The sequence below is a fragment of the Gouania willdenowi genome, chromosome 13, assembly GCF_900634775.1.
Source record: "Gouania willdenowi chromosome 13, fGouWil2.1, whole genome shotgun sequence".
Taxonomy (NCBI): Eukaryota; Metazoa; Chordata; class Actinopteri; order Blenniiformes; family Gobiesocidae; genus Gouania; species Gouania willdenowi.
The window spans coordinates 33,567,716-33,588,085 of NC_041056.1; the positions used below are offsets into that span (position 1 = coordinate 33,567,716).

General features: G+C 35.4%; 3 non-coding genes and 1 pseudogene across 3 annotated transcripts; 3 read left to right on the plus strand and 1 right to left on the minus strand.

Moving 5' to 3' along the window:
• The window catches only part of LOC114473983 (olfactory receptor 142-like), a 50,044-nt pseudogene extending 29,674 nt beyond the window's left edge, over positions 1–20,370 (minus strand).
• On the plus strand, positions 5,830–5,901 carry trnap-agg (transfer RNA proline (anticodon AGG)). The gene has a single exon. It is a non-coding gene; the product is annotated as a tRNA-Pro (tRNA).
• Positions 8,023–8,094, plus strand: trnap-agg (transfer RNA proline (anticodon AGG)). Its single transcript has one exon. It is a non-coding gene; the product is annotated as a tRNA-Pro (tRNA).
• Positions 11,448–11,519, plus strand: trnap-agg (transfer RNA proline (anticodon AGG)). Its single transcript has one exon. It is a non-coding gene; the product is annotated as a tRNA-Pro (tRNA).

Here is a 20,370-nt window from a genome sequence, read left to right on the forward strand (position 1 = left end):
CAAGCAGCTTCAAAAAGGGTAAGGTACAGATTGTTTACGAGGGTATCGGTCAAAAAATGTCAAAATTTAAACTTGTTGAGGCTGCAGTCCTCAATCTCTGTCTCAATTTTCCTGAAATTGAGTAAAAACAAAAGAGAAAAAGAAGAATCGTTCAGAAATAACAAAGGAGAAAAACGTGTGAGCTCAAAAAAATCATGGCCAATAAAAATTAAAACTTCAGCTCCAAAAGCTGAGGCAACAGAGGGCTCTTTCTTCAGCGGATGTAACCATATCTTGCATTGTGGGGGCCTCCCCTCAATCAAGAAAATAAATGAAAGAAAAGCAAACAAAAACAACCTTATCAGTAACACTATTTTCTTCCCCTTTGTTTGTTCTTTTCTCATAAAGGCAACAGCAGTGTAAATAAATGAGCAACATAATGAATAAAAGCAAAGATAAATGATGGGCACACTTGATCTCATGTGGCAAACTGTGTTTCTCATAGTTATGAATGTGGGTGTGTGACTGTATGTCTGGTCTGTCTGCGTGTGAGAGAATAAATGAAAACAAAATAATCTAGTGCACAGTCAGAAGATAGAGGGGTTAGTATTGTGCGAAGGAGAAGCTTGTTGGCTATTTGCTAGTTGTCCCCCTCCATGCCAAAGTTCAAGGCTAAAGTGATTTAGCACTACCACCAAAGGCTGTGGTGGACTTCTTGTGGCTTGGTATCCTTGTGGCTTTTGAAACAGTGTCTTTTTTTGGTGAAGATATCCAGCAGACGTGTGACCAGTCTGCAGTTGCTGCCCATCATTCAGGCAGTAGTCGTGGCGTTTAACTCGCAACTCATTGGTGGGGGAGTGTCCACTCCGACGCCCACAGGTTCTCAGTCTTTGATGATGGGGCATGCGGCCCATTCATAGACGATGAAGAGTTGACTTGGGACTGAGCGAGTTATTTCAGCATTGCTTTGCTGAATGGGAGTTGAGTCCTTGAGTCCTGAAAGGTCACCGACCTTTGATTGTCCATTTCCTTCTGATGCTTGGTCCTTTGAATGATGTTGACATTTCATTAGCATAAGAGTTGAAGGTGATTTCATTCTTTCATTGAAGATGTCGTTTCTTCAGGGGGGCAACCACAAAGCCAACAGAAACTAACAATTTAAATAATAAAAAATGATAGTGATGGTAACAGTAATATTAAAATAAAATAAAATGAAATACTGTATTCATCTGTGTGTGTGTGTTTGAGTGTGTGTTGCTCATATTCCCATCAAACATGAAATCAAAATAAAATTTAAAATAAAAAATAAAAATAGTGTCTGTGTGTAATGGCACTATTCTATCGGCAGGGGAGAAGTGAGAAATCACAATGTTGTGTCACAAGTGTGTAGTGCACTAAACTGGCCAGTGAGGGGCGCCACCTCTCTCTTGTGTGTGTGTGTGTCTTTTCCCTCTCTCTCTCTGTGCGTGGGTGCGTGCGTGCGTGTTTGGCTGTGCGTGCGCGTGCGCCCGTGCGCGTGCCTGTGTGTGTGCTCTCTCTCTCTCCCTTTCTCTCTCTCTGTACGTGTGTGTGTGTGTGTGTGTGTGTGTGTGTGTGTGTGTGTGTGTGTGTGTGTGTGTGTGTGTGTGTGTGTGTGTGTGTGTGTGTGTGTGTGTGTTCACACGTCTGTTCTGAGAGAAAAAAAAAAAAAAAAAAAAAAAAAAACCCAGAAACACAGCAGCTCACTGCGAGAGAACAACAAAACAAAAAAACCCAAAGCCGGCTCTCTCCAAAATGAGAGCCTTAAAGCCAAACAACTACAAAAAAAAGAAGTAAAACTCACTGAAGCATGATCTGAGTTCACATCATACCAAGATTGTATATGCGTATGCTATATTATTTGTTTATTGGATTCTTCATCTGTTTGATTCACAGAAACACAATTTAGGTTAGGTTCGGGGTTTTAATCTTTCGGTACAGAGATGAACTCAGATCATGGCACCGCTGGGATGTTTTGGAAACCTTGTTGCCCGTCTATCTATGGTCAGGACCTCACAGGCTGTGGGTGTCCGAACAAAACCAAAGTAAATAATGACCAGCCGTATTTTATGCCTAAACAAAATATCCGAGCCCGAAGAAAACCAGAGAGAACCTACAGCATTAAAAAGCAACCATTTGAGCCCTTCTCATGGCTATTCACTGCGTCAAAACACAGAACAGCTGAGGATCAAAATCAAAGCTCAAAGCTGAAAATCAATACAATGCTTGACTGGTTCCAAAAAAAAATCAACACAGAGCAAATATATATGTAAATGAAAATTTATACATATATGTTTATAAAGGCAGCTTTACCTTAGTCCGAATTGGTGTTTGAGGTTCAACCGATGGTTCGTGCTCCAGTCTCTGTCCGAGGGCGGACCACCGCGGGCCAGCCCCGGGGCTTCAAATGTGTCGACCCAGTGCTGGTCCACGGTCGACGCCCCACAGAGCAGAAGATGGATTCAGTTCGTCGACGCCAATTGTTACGGCTGAATTTACGGTTGACCTCATTTGAAGACATGATTCATTGCTCTGGTTGAATGATGGAGTCCAGGCGGAGCATTGATGATTTTATATAAAAAAGTTTATTCTATTGCTAAGTAAAAAGGTACAAGATGGAACAAAGTGAAACAAAATTAGCGTCCGTCCAGGCGGACGTCCGAAGGAAGTGCTGCGCCCCGCCCCAACAGTTTCAAAGCTTAAGCTTTTTATACAGATAAGAAAAGGTCCCAACAGTGAGAGACAAAAGGGAGGGAGTCAGATGCCCATAGTGGCAATGTTGGAGGATGATGAAGATGTTATGAGAAGGTTTGGCTCCAGTCTTTATCTTCTTGATAAGTGTGTGCGTCAGTGTATGTCTGCATGTGAGCAGAGATTCTGGCCTTGGCAGAGACTGTGCTGCACTGAGAATAATACGATCTGTACTGTTTAATCATGATTCAGCTGTTCAAAAGTGTAAAGATTAATGGAGTCGTCATGTATTAAAACATGACAAATTGTACACATGAACATACATTTGAGGATATGATGATGAATATAAAAATGACCATAACAAGTATGTCTCAAATCTTTAGGATTCCAAACTGATGAAAAACGTCTAGAAAAGTTAAGATGATTTCTTATTTCTCTTTACAAAAATGCAAATTGTCAATAGTTCGTTAGGACAAAGTAAATTGAGTATTTCTGATTTCTCAGTGCTGTTAAGTTCATTTTTAACTAAAGTGATGTAAAATTAGTTCAGAACATCGTATTTTAGGGCTTGTTGGTCTAGGAGTACGATTCTTGCATAGGGTGTGAGAGGTCCTGGGTTCAAATCCCGGACAAGCCCCATTGTGTACAGTAATTCATTGGTAGGTTTTTTAAGTATGTCTCAAATCTTTAGCATTCCAAACTGATGAAAAATGTCTAGAAAAGTTAAAAAGATTTATTATTTGTCTTTACAAAAATGCAAATTGTCCCCGCGACCCTGTTAAACGGGAATAAGCGGGTATGAAATTGGATGGATGGAAAATGCAAACTATTAATGGTTCGTTAGGACAGAGGAAATTGAGTTTTTCTGATTTCTCAATGTTCAGTTAATTTTTTAACTAAAGTGTTGTAAATTTGTTTCAGAACATCAGAATCAAGGGCTTGTTGGTCTAGGAGTATGATTTTCACTTAGGGTGCGAGAGGTCCTGGGTTCAAATCCCAGACAAACCCCATTGTGTATAGTAATTCATAGTAGGGTTTTTTAAGTATGTCTCAAATCTTTAGCATTCCAAACTGATGAAAAACGTCTAGCAAAGCTAAAATGATTTCTTATTTCTCTTTGCAAAAATACAAATTGTCAATGGTTCGTTAGGACAGAGTAAATTGAGTTTTTCTGATTTCTCAGTGCTGTTAAGTTCATTTTTAACTAAAGTGATGTAAAATTGGTTCATAACATTGTAATCAAGGGCTTGTTGGTCTTGGAGAATAATTCTGACTGTGTGTGTGAGAGGTGCCGGGTTCAAATCCTGGACAATCCCCATTGTATTATGCATTTTATTGGTGGGGTTTTTAAGTATGTCTCAAATCTTTAGCATTCCAAAGTGATGAAAAATGTGTAGAAAAGTTGAAATGATTTCTCATTTCTCTTTACAAAAATGCAAATTGTCAATGGTTCGTTAGGACAAAGTAAATTGAGTATTTCTGATTTCTCAGTGCTGTTAAGTTCATTTTTAACTAATGCGATGTAAAATTAGTTCATAACATCATAGTCAAGGGCTTGATGGTCTTGGAGTATAATTCTGACTGTGGGTGTGAGAGGTCCTGGGTTCAAAACCTGGACAATCCCCATTGTATTCAGCATTTCATTGGTGGGGTTTTTAAGTATGTCTCAAATCTTTAGCATTCCAAAGTGTTGAAAAATGTCTAGAAAAGTTGAAGTGTTTTCTTGTTTCTCTTTATAAAAATGCAAATTGTCAATGGTTCGTTAGGACAGAGTAAATTGAGTTTTTCTGATTTCTCAGTGCCGTTAAGTTCATTTTTAATTAAAGTGATGTAAAATTGGTTCAAAACATTGTAATCAAGGGCTTGTTGATCTCGGAGTATAATTCTGGCTTGGGGTGCGAAAGGTCCCAGGTTCAAATTCCAGACAAGCCCCGTTGTGTATAGTAATTCATTGGTGGGGTTTTTAAGTATGTCTCAAATCTTTAGCATTTCAAAGTGATGAAAAAAGTTGAAATGTTTTCTTATTTCTCTTTACAAAAATGCAAATTATCAATGGTTCGTTAGGACAGAGGAAATTGAGTTTTTCTGATTCCTCAATGCTGTTAATTTTTTAACTAAAGTGATGTAAATTTGTTTCAGAACATCATAATCAAGGGCTTGTTGGTCTAGGAGTTTGATTCTCGCTTAGGGTGCGAGAGGTCCCGAGTTCAAATCCCGGACAAGCCCCATTGTGTATAGTAATTCGTAGTAGGGTTTTTTAAGTATGTCTCAAATCTTTAGAATTCCAAACTGATGAAAAACGTCTAGCAAAGTTAAAATGATTTTTTATTTCTCTTTACAAAAATGCAAATTGTCAATGGTTCGTTAAGACACAGTAATTTGAGTTTTTATGATTTCTCAATCCTGTTAAGTTCATTTTTAACTAAAGTGATGTAAAATTGGTTTCCTAACATTGTAATCAAGGGCTTGTTGGTCTTGTAGTATAGTTCTGACTGTGGGTGTGAGAGGTTCCGGGTTCAAATCCTGGACAATCCCCATTGTATTCAGCATTTCATTGGTGGGTTTTTTAAGTACATCTCAAATCTTTAGCATTCCAAAGTGATTAAAAACGTGTAGAAAAGTTGAAATGTTTTATTTCTCTTTACAAAAATGCCAATTGTCAATGGTTCGTTAGGACAGAGTAAATTGAGTTTTTTTGATTTCTCAATGCTGTTAAGTTCATTTTTAACTAAAGTGATGTAAAATTGGTTCAGAACATGGTATTTTAGAGCTTGTTGGTCGAGGAGTATGATTCTTGCTCAGGGTGTGAGAGGTCCTGGGTTCAAATCCCGAACACGCCCCATTGTGTACAGTAATTCATTGTTGGGTTTTTTAAGTATGTTTCAAATCTTTAGCATTCCAAACTAATGAAAAATGTCTATAAAAGTTCAAATGATTTCTTATTTGTCTTTACAAAAATGCAAATTGTTCCCGCGACCCTGTTAAACGGGAATAAGCGGGTATGAAAATGAATGGATGGAAAATGCAAATTGTCAATGGTTCGTTAGGACAGAGGAAATTGAGTTTTTCTGATTTCTCAGTGCTGTTAAGTTCATTTTTAACTAAAGTGATGTAAAATTGTTTCATAACATCATAATTGAGGGCTTGTTGGTCTAGGAGTATGATTCTCGCTTAGGGTGCGAGAGATCCTGAGTTCAAATCCCAGACAAGCCCCATTGTGTACAGTAATTAATTGGTGGGTTTTTTAAGTCTGTCTTTAGCATTCCAAACTGATGAAAAACGTCTAGAAAAGTTACCATGCTTTCTTATTTCTCTTAACAAAAATGCAAATTGTCAATGGTTTGTTAGGACAGAGTAAATTGAGTTTTTCTGATTACTCAGTGCTGTTAAGTTCCTTTTTTAACTAAAGTGACGTAAAATGGTTCACAACATTATAATCAAGGGCTTGTTGGTCGAGGAGTATGATTCTCGCTTAGGGTGCGATAGGTCCCGGACAAGCCCCATTGTGTATAGCAATTCAGTGGTGGGGTTTTTAAGGATGTCTTAAATCTTTAGCATTCCAAATTGATGAAAAACGTCTAGTAAAGGTAAAATGATTTCTTGTTTCTCTTTAAAAAATGCAAATTGTCAATGGTTCGTTAGGACAGAGTAAATTGAGTTTTTTTGATTTCTCAATGCTGTTAAGTTCATTTTTAACTAAAGTGATGAAAAATTGGTTCAGCACATGGTATTTTAGAGCTTGTTGGTCAAGGAGTATGATTCTTGCTTAGGGTGTGAGAGGTCCTGAGTTCACATTTCGGAAACGCCCCATTGTGTACAGTAATTCATTGGTGGGTTTTTTTAAGTATGTCTTAAATTTTTAGCATTCCAAACTGATGAAAGACGTGTTTAAATGTTTTCTTACTTTTCTTTACAAAAATGCAAATGGTCAATGGTTCGTTAGGACAGAATAAATCGAGTTTTTATTGATTTCTCAATGATGGTAAGTTAATTTTTAACTAAAGTGATGTAAAATTGGTTCATAATATCATAATCAAGGGCTTGTTGGTCTAGGAGTATGATTCTCGCTTAGGGTGCGAGAGTTCCTGGGTTCAAATCCTGGACAATCCCCATTGTGTATAGTAATTCATAGTAGGGTTTTTTAAGTATGTCTCAAATCTTTAGCATTCCAAACTGATAAAAAACGTCTAGCAAAGTTAAAATGATTTCTTATTTCTCTTTACAAAAATGCAAATTGTCAATGGTTTGTTAGGACACAGTAAAGTTTTTATGATATCTCAATCCTGTTAAGTTAATTTTTAACTAAAGTGATGTAAAATTGGTTCATAACATTGTAATCAAAGGCTTGTTGGTCTTGTAGTATAATTCTGACTGTGGGTGTGAGAGGTGCAGGGTTCAAATCCTGGACAATCCCAATTGTATTCAGCATTTCATTGGTGGGGTGTTTAAGTACAGTATGTCTCAAATCTTTAGCATTCCAAACTGATGAAAAACGTCTAGCAAAGTTAAAATGATTTTTTATTTCTCTTTACAAAAATGCAAATTGTCAATGGTTCGTTAAGACACAGTAATTTGAGTTTTTATGATTTCTCAATCCTGTTAAGTTCATTTTTAACTAAAGTGATGTAAAATTGGTTTCCTAACATTGTAATCAAGGGCTTGTTGGTCTTGTAGTATAGTTCTGACTGTGGGTGTGAGAGGTTCCGGGTTCAAATCCTGGACAATCCCCATTGTATTCAGCATTTCATTGGTGGGTTTTTTAAGTACATCTCAAATCTTTAGCATTCCAAAGTGATTAAAAACGTGTAGAAAAGTTGAAATGTTTTATTTCTCTTTACAAAAATGCCAATTGTCAATGGTTCGTTAGGACAGAGTAAATTGAGTTTTTTTGATTTCTCAATGCTGTTAAGTTCATTTTTAACTAAAGTGATGTAAAATTGGTTCAGAACATGGTATTTTAGAGCTTGTTGGTCGAGGAGTATGATTCTTGCTCAGGGTGTGAGAGGTCCTGGGTTCAAATCCCGAACACGCCCCATTGTGTACAGTAATTCATTGTTGGGTTTTTTAAGTATGTTTCAAATCTTTAGCATTCCAAACTAATGAAAAATGTCTATAAAAGTTCAAATGATTTCTTATTTGTCTTTACAAAAATGCAAATTGTTCCCGCGACCCTGTTAAACGGGAATAAGCGGGTATGAAAATGAATGGATGGAAAATGCAAATTGTCAATGGTTCGTTAGGACAGAGGAAATTGAGTTTTTCTGATTTCTCAGTGCTGTTAAGTTCATTTTTAACTAAAGTGATGTAAAATTGTTTCATAACATCATAATTGAGGGCTTGTTGGTCTAGGAGTATGATTCTCGCTTAGGGTGCGAGAGATCCTGAGTTCAAATCCCAGACAAGCCCCATTGTGTACAGTAATTAATTGGTGGGTTTTTTAAGTCTGTCTTTAGCATTCCAAACTGATGAAAAACGTCTAGAAAAGTTACCATGCTTTCTTATTTCTCTTAACAAAAATGCAAATTGTCAATGGTTTGTTAGGACAGAGTAAATTGAGTTTTTCTGATTACTCAGTGCTGTTAAGTTCCTTTTTTAACTAAAGTGACGTAAAATGGTTCACAACATTATAATCAAGGGCTTGTTGGTCGAGGAGTATGATTCTCGCTTAGGGTGCGATAGGTCCCGGACAAGCCCCATTGTGTATAGCAATTCAGTGGTGGGGTTTTTAAGGATGTCTTAAATCTTTAGCATTCCAAATTGATGAAAAACGTCTAGTAAAGGTAAAATGATTTCTTGTTTCTCTTTAAAAAATGCAAATTGTCAATGGTTCGTTAGGACAGAGTAAATTGAGTTTTTTTGATTTCTCAATGCTGTTAAGTTCATTTTTAACTAAAGTGATGAAAAATTGGTTCAGCACATGGTATTTTAGAGCTTGTTGGTCAAGGAGTATGATTCTTGCTTAGGGTGTGAGAGGTCCTGAGTTCACATTTCGGAAACGCCCCATTGTGTACAGTAATTCATTAGTGGGTTTTTTAAGTATGTCTTAAATTTTTAGCATTCCAAACTGATGAAAGACGTGTTTAAATGTTTTCTTACTTTTCTTTACAAAAATGCAAATGGTCAATGGTTCGTTAGGACAGAATAAATCGAGTTTTTATTGATTTCTCAATGATGGTAAGTTAATTTTTAACTAAAGTGATGTAAAATTGGTTCATAATATCATAATCAAGGGCTTGTTGGTCTAGGAGTATGATTCTCGCTTAGGGTGCGAGAGTTCCTGGGTTCAAATCCTGGACAATCCCCATTGTGTATAGTAATTCATAGTAGGGTTTTTTAAGTATGTCTCAAATCTTTAGCATTCCAAACTGATAAAAAACGTCTAGCAAAGTTAAAATGATTTCTTATTTCTCTTTACAAAAATGCAAATTGTCAATGGTTTGTTAGGACACAGTAAAGTTTTTATGATATCTCAATCCTGTTAAGTTAATTTTTAACTAAAGTGATGTAAAATTGGTTCATAACATTGTAATCAAAGGCTTGTTGGTCTTGTAGTATAATTCTGACTGTGGGTGTGAGAGGTGCAGGGTTCAAATCCTGGACAATCCCAATTGTATTCAGCATTTCATTGGTGGGGTGTTTAAGTACAGTATGTCTCAAATCTTTAGCATTCCAAAGTGTTGAAAAATGTGTTGAAATGTTTTCTTATTTCTCTTTACAAAAATGAAAATTATCAATGGTTCGTTAGGACGGAGGAAATAGAGTTTTTCTGATTTTGCAACGCTATTGCGTAAATTTTTAACTAAAGTGATGTAAATTTAGTTCATAACATCATAATCAAAGGCTTGTTGGTCTAGTAGTATTTTTTCTTGCTTCGGGTGCGAGAGGTCCCGGGTTCAAATCCAGGACAAGCCCCTTTGTGTTTAGTAATTCATTGGTGGGTTTTTTAAGTATGTCCTAAATCTTTAGCATTCCAAACTGATGAAAAACGTCTAGAAAAGTTAAAATGATTTCTTATTTCTCTTTACAAAAATGCAAATTATCAATGGTTCGTTAGGACAGAGGAAATTGAGTTTTTCTGATTTCTCAATGCTGTTAAGTTATATTTTAATTAAAGTGATGTAAAATTGGTTCATGAGATCATTGTCACGGGCTTGTAGGTCTAGGAGTATGATTCTTGCTTAGGGTGCGAGAGGTCCCGGGTTCAAATCCCGGACAAGCCCTATTGTGTATAGTAATTCATTGATGGGTTTTTTAAGTATGTCTCAAATCTTTAGCATTCCAAAGTGATGAAAAAAGTTGAAATGTTTTCTTTTTTCTCTTGACAAAAATGCAAATTATCAATGGTTGTTGGTCTAGGAGTATGATTCTCGCTTAGGGTGCGAGAGGTCCCGGGTTCAAGTTCTTGGTGGGGTTTTTAAATATGTCTTAAATCTTTAGCATTCCAAAGTGATGGAAAATGTGTTGAAATGTTTTCTTATTTCTCTTTACAAAAATGCAAATTGTCAATGGTTCGTTAGGACAGAGTAAATTGAGTTTTTCTGATTTCTCAGTGCTGTTTAGTTCATTTTTAACTAAAGTGATGTAAAATTGGTTCATAACATCATAATAAAGGGCTTGTTGGTTCCAAACTGATTAAAAACGTCTAGAAAAGTTAAGATGATTTCTTATTTCTCTATACAAAAATGCAAATTGTCAATGGTTCGTTAGGACAAAGTAAATTGAGTATTTCTGATTTCTCAGTGCTGTTAATTTCATTTTTAACTAAAGCGATGTAAAATTGGTTCATAACAGCATAGTCAAGGGCTTGTTGGTCTTGGAGTATGATTCTCGCTTAGGATGTGAGAGGTCCCGGACAAGCCCCATTGTGTATAGTAATTCCTTGGTGGGGTTTTTAAGTATGTCTCAAATCTTAAGCATTCCAAAGTGATGAAAAACGTGTTGAAATGTTTTCTTATTTCTCTTTGCAAAATTACAAATTGTCAATGGTTCGTTAGGACAGAGTAAATTGAGTTTTTCTGATTTCTCAGTGCTGTTTAGTTCATTTTTAACTAATGCGATGTAAAATTGGTTCATAACATCATAGTCAAGGGCTTGTTGGTCTAGGCGTATGAGTCTTGATTAGGGTGTGAGAAGTCCTGTGTTCAAATCCCGGACAAGCCCCATTGTGTTCCTTGGTGGAGTTTTTAAGTTTGTCTCAAATCTTTAGCATTCCAAAGTGATGAAAAACGTGTAGAAATGTTGAAATGTTTTCTTATTTCTCTTTACAAAAATGCAAATAATCAATGGTTCGTTAGGACGGAGGAAATTGAGTCTTTCTGATTTCGCAATGCTGTTAAGTTCATTTTTAACTAAAGTGATGTAAAATTGGTTCATAACATTGTCATCAAGGGCTTGTTGGTCTTGGAGTATAATTCTGACTGTGGGTGTGAGAGGACCCGGGTTCAAATCCTGGACAATCCCCATTGTATTCAGCATTTCATTGGTGGGGTTTTTAAGTATGTCTCAAATCTTTAGCATTCCAAAGTGTTGAAAAATGTCTAGAAAAGTTAAAAAGATTTATTATTTGTCTTTACAAAAATGCAAATTGTCCTCGCGACCCTGTTAAACGGGAATAAGCGGGTATGAAATTGGATGGATGGAAAATGCAAATTATCCATGGTTCGTTAGGACAGAGGAAATTGAGTTTTTCTGATTTCTCAATGCAAAGTTAATTTTTTAACTAAAGTGTTGTAAATTTGTTTCAGAACATGAGAATCAAGGGCTTGTTGGTCTAGGAGTATGATTCTCGCTTAGGGTGCGAGAGGTCCCGGGTTCAAGTCCCGGACAAGCCCCATGGTGTATAATAATTTCTTGGTGGGGTTTTTAAATATGTCTCAAATCTTTAGCATTCCAAAGTGATGAAAAACGTGTTGAAATGTTTCCTTATTTCTCTTTACAAAAATGCTAATTATCAATGGTTCGTTAGGACAGAGAAAATTGAGTTTTTCTGATTTCTCAATGCTGTTTAGTTAAATTTTAAATAAAGTGATGTAAAATAGGTTCAGAACATCATAATCAAGGTTGGTCTAGGAGTATGATTCTCGTTTAGGGTGCGAGAGGTCCCGGGTTCAAATCCCAGACAATCCCTATTGTGTATAGTAATTCATTGGTGGGGTTTTTAAGTGTATCTTAAATCTTTAGCATTCCAAACTGATGAAATTCATTGGTGGATTTTTTAAGTATGTCTCAAATCTTTAGCATTCCAAAGTGATGAAAAACGTGTAGAAAAGTTGAAATGTTTTCTTATTTTTCTTTACAAAAATGAAAATTATCAATGGTTCGTTAGGACGGAGGAAATAGAGTCTTTCTGATTTCGCAATGCTGTTAAATTCATTTTTAACTAAAGTGATGTAAAATAGGTTCAGAACATTGTAATTAAGAGCTTGTTGGTCTAGGAGTATGATTCTTGCTTAGGGTGCGAGAGCTCCCGGGTTCAAATTCCGGACAAACCCCATTGTGTATAGTAATTCATTGGTGGGTTTTTCAAGAATGTCTTAAATCTTTAGCATTCTAAACTGATGAAATTCATTGGTGGGTTTTTCAAGTATGTCTCAAATCTTTAGCATTCCAAACTGATGAAAAACGCCTAGCACAGTTAAAATGATTTCTTATTTCTCTTTACAAAAATGCAAATTGTCAATGGTTCGTTAGGACAGAGGACATTGAGTTTTTCTGATTTCTCAATGCAAAGTTAATTTTTTAACTAAAGTGTTGTAAATTTTTTTCAGAACATCATAATCAAGGGCTTGTTGGTCTTGGAGTATGATTCTCGTGTAGGGTGCGAGAGGTCCCGGGTTCAAATCCCGGACAATCCCCATTGTGTATAGTAATTCATAGTAGGGTTTTTTAAGTATGTCTCAAATCTTTAGCATTCCAAACTGATAAAAAACGTCTAGTAAAGTTAAAATGATTTCTTATTTCTCTTTACAAAAATGCAAATTGTCAATGGTTTGTTAGGACACAGTAAAGTTTTTATGATTTCTCAATCCTGTTAAGTTCATTTTTAACTAAAGTGATGTAAAATTGGTTCATAACGTTGTAATCAAGGGTTTGTTGGTCTTGGAGAATAATTCTGACTGTGGGTGTGAGAGGTGCCGGGTGCAAATCCTGGACAATCCCCATTGTATTCAGCATTTTATTGGTGGGGTTTTTAACTATGTCTCAAATCTTTAGCATTCCAAAGTGATGAAAAATGTGTAGAAAAGTTGAAATGATTTCTCATTTCTCTTTACAAAAATGCAAATTGTCAATGGTTCGTTAGGACAAAGTAAATTGAGTATTTCTGATTTCTCAGTGCTGTTAATTTCATTTTTAACTAAAGCGATGTAAAATTGGTTCATAACAGCATAGTCAAGGGCTTGTTGGTCTTGGAGTATGATTCTCGCTTAGGATGTGAGAGGTCCCGGACAAGCCCCATTGTGTATAGTAATTCCTTGGTGGGGTTTTTAAGTATGTCTCAAATCTTAAGCATTCCAAAGTGATGAAAAACGTGTTGAAATGTTTTCTTATTTCTCTTTGCAAAATTACAAATTGTCAATGGTTCGTTAGGACAGAGTAAATTGAGTTTTTCTGATTTCTCAGTGCTGTTTAGTTCATTTTTAACTAATGCGATGTAAAATTCGTTCATAACATCATAGTCAAGGGCTTGTTGGTCTAGGCGTATGAGTCTTGATTAGGGTGTGAGAAGTCCTGTGTTCAAATCCCGGACAAGCCCCATTGTGTTCCTTGGTGGAGTTTTTAAGTATGTCTCAAATCTTTAGCATTCCAAAGTGATGAAAAGCGTGTAGAAAAGTTGAAATGTTTTCTTATTTCTCTTTACAAAAATGCAAATAATCAATGGTTCGTTAGGACGGAGGAAATTGAGTCTTTCTGATTTCGCAATGCTGTTAAGTTCATTTTTAACTAAAGTGATGTAAAATTGGTTCAGAACATTGTAATTAAGAGCTTGTTGGTCTAGGAGTATGATTCTTGCATAGGGAGTGAGAGGTCCTGGGTTCAAATCCTGGACAAGCCCCATTGTGTATAGTAATTCATTGGTGGGTTTTTCAAGAATGTCTTATATCTTTAGCATTCCAAACTGATGAAATTCATTGGTGGGTTTTTCAAGTATGTCTCAAATCTTTAGCATTCCAAACTGATGAAAAACGTCTAGCAAAGTTAAAATGATTTCTTATTTCTCTTTACAAAAATGCAAATTGTCAATGGTTTGTTAGGACACAGTAAAGTTTTTCTGATTTCTCAATCCTGTTAAGTTCATTTTTAACTAAAGTGATGTAAAATTGGTTCATAACATCATAATCAAGGGCTTGTTGGTCTAGGTGTATGATTCTTGATTAGGGTGTGAGAAGTCCTGGGTTCAAATCCCAGACAAGCCTTAATGTGTAGAAATTCCTTGGTGGAGTTTTTAAGTATGTCTCAAATCTTTAGCATTCCAAAGTGATGAAAAACGTGTAGAAAGGTTGAAATGTTTTCTTATTTCTCTTTACAAAAATGCAAATTATCAATGGTTCGTTAGGACGGAGGAAATTGAGTCTTTCTGATTTCACATAGCTGTTAAGTTCATTTTTAATTAAAGTGATGTAAAATTGGTTCAGAACATTGTAATCAAGGGCTTGTTGATCTCGGAGTATAATTCTGGCTTGGGGTGCGAAAGGTCCCGGGTTCAAATTCCGGACAAGCCCCATTGTGTATAGTAATTCATTGGTGGGTTTTTTAAGTATATCTCAAATCTTTAGCATTCCAAAGTGATGAAAAACGTGTAGAAAAGTTGAAATGTTTTTTTATTTCTCTTTACAAAAATGTCAATTGTCAATGGTTCGTTAGGACGGAGTAAATTGAGTTTTTTTGAACAAGGTATTTTAGAGCTTGTTGGCCTAGGAGTATGATTCTTGCATAGGGTGTGAGAGGTGCTGGGTTCAAATACTGGACAATCCCCATTGTGTATAGTAATTCATTGGTGTTTTTTTTTAACTATGTCTTAAATCGTTTGCATTCCAAACTGATAAAAGACGTGTTGAAATGTTTTCTGACTTTTCCTTACAAAAATTCAAATTGTCAATCGTTCGTTAGCACAGAGTAAATTGAGTTTATCTGATTTCTCAATGATGTCAGGTTAATTTTAAAATAAAGTGATGTAAATTTAGTTCAGGACATGGCACTCAATGGCTTGTTGGTCTCGGAGTATAATTCTGACTTTGGGTGTGAGAGGTGCGGGGTTCAAATCCTAGACAGTCCACATTGTATGTAGCATTTCATTAGTGGGTTTTTTAAGTATGTCTCGAATCTTTAGCATTCCAAAGTGATGTTTAGAAAAGTTGAAATGTTTTCTTATTTCTCTTTACAAAAATGCAAATTGTCAATGGTTCGTTAGGACAGAGTAAATTGAGTTTTTCTTATTTCTCAGTGCTGTTAAGTTCATTTTTAACTAAAGTGATGTAAAATTGGTTCATAACATTATAATCAAGGGCTTGTTGGTCTAGGAGTATGATTTTTTCCTTAGGGTGAGAGAGGTCACGCGTTCAAATCCTGGACAAGCCCCATTGTGTGTAGTATTTCATTGGTGGGGTTTTTAAGTATGTCTCAAATCTTTAGCATTCCAAAGTGATGAAAAATATCTAGGAAAGTTGAAATGTTTTATTTCTCTTTACAAAAATGCCAATTGTCAATGGTTCGTTAGGACAGAGTAAACTGAGTTTTTTTGATTTCTCAATGCTTTTAAGTTCATTTTTAACTAAAGTGATGTAAAATTGGTTCAGAACATGGTATTTTAGAGCTTGTTGGTCTTGGAGTATGATTCTTGCTCAGGGCGTGAAAGGTCCTGGGTTCAAATCCCTGACACGCCCCATTGTGTACAGTAATTCATTGTTGGGTTTTTTAAGTATGTTTCAAATCTTTAGCATTCCAAACTGATGAAAAATGTCCAGAAAAGTTGAAGTGTTTACTTATTTCTCTTTACAAAAATGCAAATTGTAAATGGTTCGTTAGGACAGAATAAATTGAGTTTTCTGTTTCTCAGTGCTGTTATGTTAATTTTTAACTAAAGTGATGTAAATTTAGTTCAGGACATTGCTTCCAATAGCTTATTGGTCTTGGAGTATGGTTCTCGCTTAGGATGTGAGAGGTCCCGGGTGCAAATCCTGGACAAGCCCCATTGTATGTAGAATTTCATTGGTGGGGTTTTTAAATATGTCTCAAATCTTTAGCATTTCAAAGTGATGAAAAACGTGTTGAAATGTTTTCTTATTTTTCTTTACAAAAATGCAAATTGTCAATGGTTCGTGAAAACAAAGTAAATTGAGTTTTTCTGAATTCTCATTGCTGTTGAGTCAATTTTTAACTAAAGTGATGTAAAATTGGTTCAGAACATTGTTATCAAGGGCTTGTTGATCTCGGAGTATAATTCTGACTTTGGGTGTGAGAGGTCTCGGGTTCAAATCCCGGACAAGCTCCATTGTGTATAGTAATTCATTGGTGGGGTTTTTAAGTATGTCTCAAATCTTTAGCATTCCAAACTGATGAAAAATATCTAGAAAAGTTGAAATGTTTTCTTATTTTTCTTTACAAAAATGCAAATTGTCAATGGTTCGTTAGGACAGAGTAAATTGAGTTTTTCTTATTTCTCAGTGCTGTTAAGTTAATTTTTAACTAAAGTGATGTAAAATTGGTTCAAAACATTATAATCAAGGGCTTGTTGGTCTCGGAGTATGATTCTCGCTTAGGGTGCGAGAGGTCTTGTGTTCAAATCCCGGACAATCCCCATTGTGTATAGTAATTCATTGGTGGTTTTTTTTAACTATGTCTTAAATCGTTTGCATTCCAAACTGATAAAAGACGTGTTGAAATGTTTTCTGACTTTTCCTTACAAAAATTCAAATTGTCAATCGTTCGTTAGCACAGAGTAAATTGAGTGTATCTGATTTCTCAATGATGTTAGGTTAATTTTAAAATAAAGTGATGTAAATTTAGTTCAGGACATGGCACTCAATGGCTTGTTGGTCTCGGAGTATAATTCTGACTTTGGGTGTGAGAGGTGCTGGGTTCAAATCCTGGACAGTCCACATTGTATGTAGCATTTCATTAGTGGGTTTTTTAAGTATGTCTCGAATCTTTAGCATTCCAAAGTGATGAAAAATGTTTAGAAAAGTTGAAATGTTTTCTTATTTCTCTTTACAAAAATGCAAATTGTCAATGGTTCGTTAGGACAGAGTAAATTGAGTTTTTCTTATTTCTCAGTGCTGTTAAGTTCATTTTTAACTAAAGTGATGTAAAATTGGTTCATAACATTATAATCAAGGGCTTGTTGGTCTAGGAGTATGATTTTTTGCTTAGGGTGAGAGAGGTCCCGGGTTCAAATCCTGGACAAGCCCCATTGTGTGTAGTATTTCATTGGTGGGTTTTTTAAGTATGTCTCAAATCTTTAGCATTCCAAACTGATGAAAAACGTGTAGAAAAGTTAAAATATTTTCTTATTTCTCTTTACAAAAATGCAAATTGTCAATGGTTCGTTAGTACAGAGTAAATTGAGTTTTTCTTAATTTTCAATGCTGTTCAGTTAAATTTTAACTAAAGTGATGTTAAAGTGGTTCAGAACATTGTAATCAAGGGCTTGTTGGTCTAGGAGTATGATTCTTGCTTAGGGTGTGAGAGGTCCTGTGTTCAAATCTCGGACATGCCCAATTGTGTCTCGTAAACAATTGGTGGGTTTTCTAAGTATGTCTCAAAACTTTAGCATTCCAAACTGATGTAAAACATGTAGAAAAGTTAAAATGATTTCTTATTTCTCTTTCCAAAAATGAAAATTGTTAATGGTTCGTTAGGACAGAGTAAATTGAGTTTTTCTGTTTCTTAATGCTCTTATGTTAAGTTTTAACTAAAGTGATGTAAATTTTGTTCAGGACATTGCACTCAATGGCTTGTTGGTCTAGGAGTATGATTTTTTGCTTCGGGTGAGAGAGATCCCGGACAAGCCCCATTTTGTGTAGTATTTCATTGGTGGGTTTTTTGAGTATGTCTCAAATCTTTAGCATTCCAAACTGATGAAAAACATGTAGAAAAGTCAAAATGTTTTCTTATTTCTCTTTACAAAAATGCAAATTGTCAATGGTTCTTTAGTACAGAGTAAATTGAGTTGTTCTGATTTCTCAATGCTGTTATATTAATTCTTAACTAAAGTGATGTAAAATTGGTTCAAGACATTGCACTCAATGGCTTGTTGGTCAAGGAGTATGATTCTCACTTAGGAAGCGAGAGATCCTGGACAAGCCCCATTTTGTGTAGTATTTCATTGGTGGGTTTTTTGAGTATGTCTCAAATCTTTAGCATTCTAAACTGATGAAAAATGTGCAGAAAAGTTAAAATATTTACTTATTTCTCTTTACAAAAATGCAAAATATCAATGGTTCGTTAAACAAAGTAAAAAGAGTTCTGATTTCTCAATGTTGTTATGTTAATTTTTAACTAAAGTGATGTAAATTTAGTTTAGGACAGTGCAGTCCATGGCTTGTTGGTCAAAGAGTATGGTTCTTGCTTAGTGTGCGAGAGGTCCCGGATTCAAGTCCGGGACAAGCCCCATTGTGTTTAGTTTTTCATTAATGGGTTTTTGAGTATGTCTCAAATCTTTGGCATTCATTCTGATGAAATACGTTTAGAGAAGCTAAAATGTTTTCTTATATCTGTTTACAAAAATGAAAATTGTCAATGGTTCATTAGGACAGAGGAAATTGAGGATATCCAGGACATGCCCATTTGTGTCTCGTAAACCATTGGTGGGTTTTCTAAGTATGTCTCAAATCTTTAGAATTCCAAACTGCTGAAAAACGTGGAGAAAAGTTAAAATGTTGACTTATTTCTCTTTACAAAAATGCAAAATATCAATGGTTCGTTAAACAAAGTAAATTGAGTTCTGATTTCTCAATGTTATGTTAATTTTTAACTAAAGTTATGTAAATTTAGTTCAGGACAGTACAGTCCATGGCTTGTTGGTCTCGGAGTATGATTCTCACTTAGGGTGCGAGAGGTCCTGGGTTCAAGTCCCAGACAACCCCCAGTGTATGTAGTATTGCATTGGTGGGTGATTTAAGTATGTCTCAAATCTTTAGCATTCCAAACTGATGAAAAACGTGTAGAAAAGTCGAAATGTTTTCTTATTTCTCTTTACAAAAATGCAAATTGTCAATGGTTTTTTAAAACAAAGTAAATTGAGTTTTTCTGATTTCTCATTGCTGTTAAGTTAATTTTTAACTAAAGTGATGTAAAATTGGTTCAGAACATCGTAATCAAGGGCTTTTTGGTCTCGGAGTATAATTCTGACTTTGGTTGTGAGAGGTGCCGGGTTCAAATCCTGGACAATCCCCATTGTATGTAGTATTTCATTTGTGGGGTTTTTAAGTATGTCTTAAATATTTAGCATTCCAATCTGATGAAAGACGTGTTGAAATGTTTTCTTACTTTTCTTTACAAAAATGCAAATTGTCAATGGTTTGTTAGGACAGTGTAAATTGAGTTTTTCTGATTTCTCAAAGCCGTTAAGTTAATTTTTAACTAAAGTGATGTAAAATTGGTTCAGAACTTTATAACCAAGGGCTTGTTGGTCTAGGAGTATGATTCTCGCTTAGGGTGCGAGAGGTCGAAGGTTCAAATCCCGGACAAGCCCCATTGTGTATAGTAATTCATTGGTGGGTTTTTTAAGTATGTCTCAAATATTTCCATCCATACTGATGAAAAACGTGTAGAAAAGTTTAAATATTTTCTTATTTCTCTTTACAAAAATGCAAAATATCATAAATAATTGGATTAAAGAAAGGATTATATAAAACAACCTGTGAAGTCATGATTAAGTGCACAATTTTGGGAAAGTTGTCGTCGAATCGAGCGAATATGACATCATATGTACCTAAAGCAGTAAAACACAATAAAACCAGCAGATGAGGTAAACACGTCTCTGCAGCTTTTTGTCTCACATCGTTACTGCTTTTGTAGACAATGAAAAGTATTCTAGCATATGTGAATAAAACAAAATACACAGGGCAAATACTTAATATAAACATGCAAGACACCAAACCAAATACTGATATCACTTTTGAGTTCACATAGTGTAGCTTAAAGATAGAGTTTGTACAGAAAAATCCTTTTATAACAAAATGACAGACTGTCTGCTTGGCACTCAACACAGTGGACACTGACATTTGAGAAGCAGGCACAAACCAGGCAAAAACTAGTACAACAACCACAGTCCTGTTAGTCATGATGTTTGGATATACCAGAGGCTTACATATGGACACATACCTGTCAAAGGCCATGGCAGCCAATAGTAATAAGTTTACAATACCTAAACAGCAACATAGGAAGTACTGAAGAAGGCAGACTGAATAGGATACAGTTTGTTTCTCAGATAGAAAATCAATCAGAAGTTTTGGGTAAATGTTTATACTGACTAAAAGTGAGTTTACTGATAAAGCTTCAATGAAAATGTACATAGACTCATGAAGGTTTTGATGTTCCCAGATAAATATATATGATAATAGCATTACTGCAAATTGATTAAATGCACAGCGTCAACACAAGGATTAAATAAAGATATCTATAGTTTTCCATGCCTTCAAAGCCCCCAAGTGTTATATATGTCTCATTGAATTCCTCACCCAT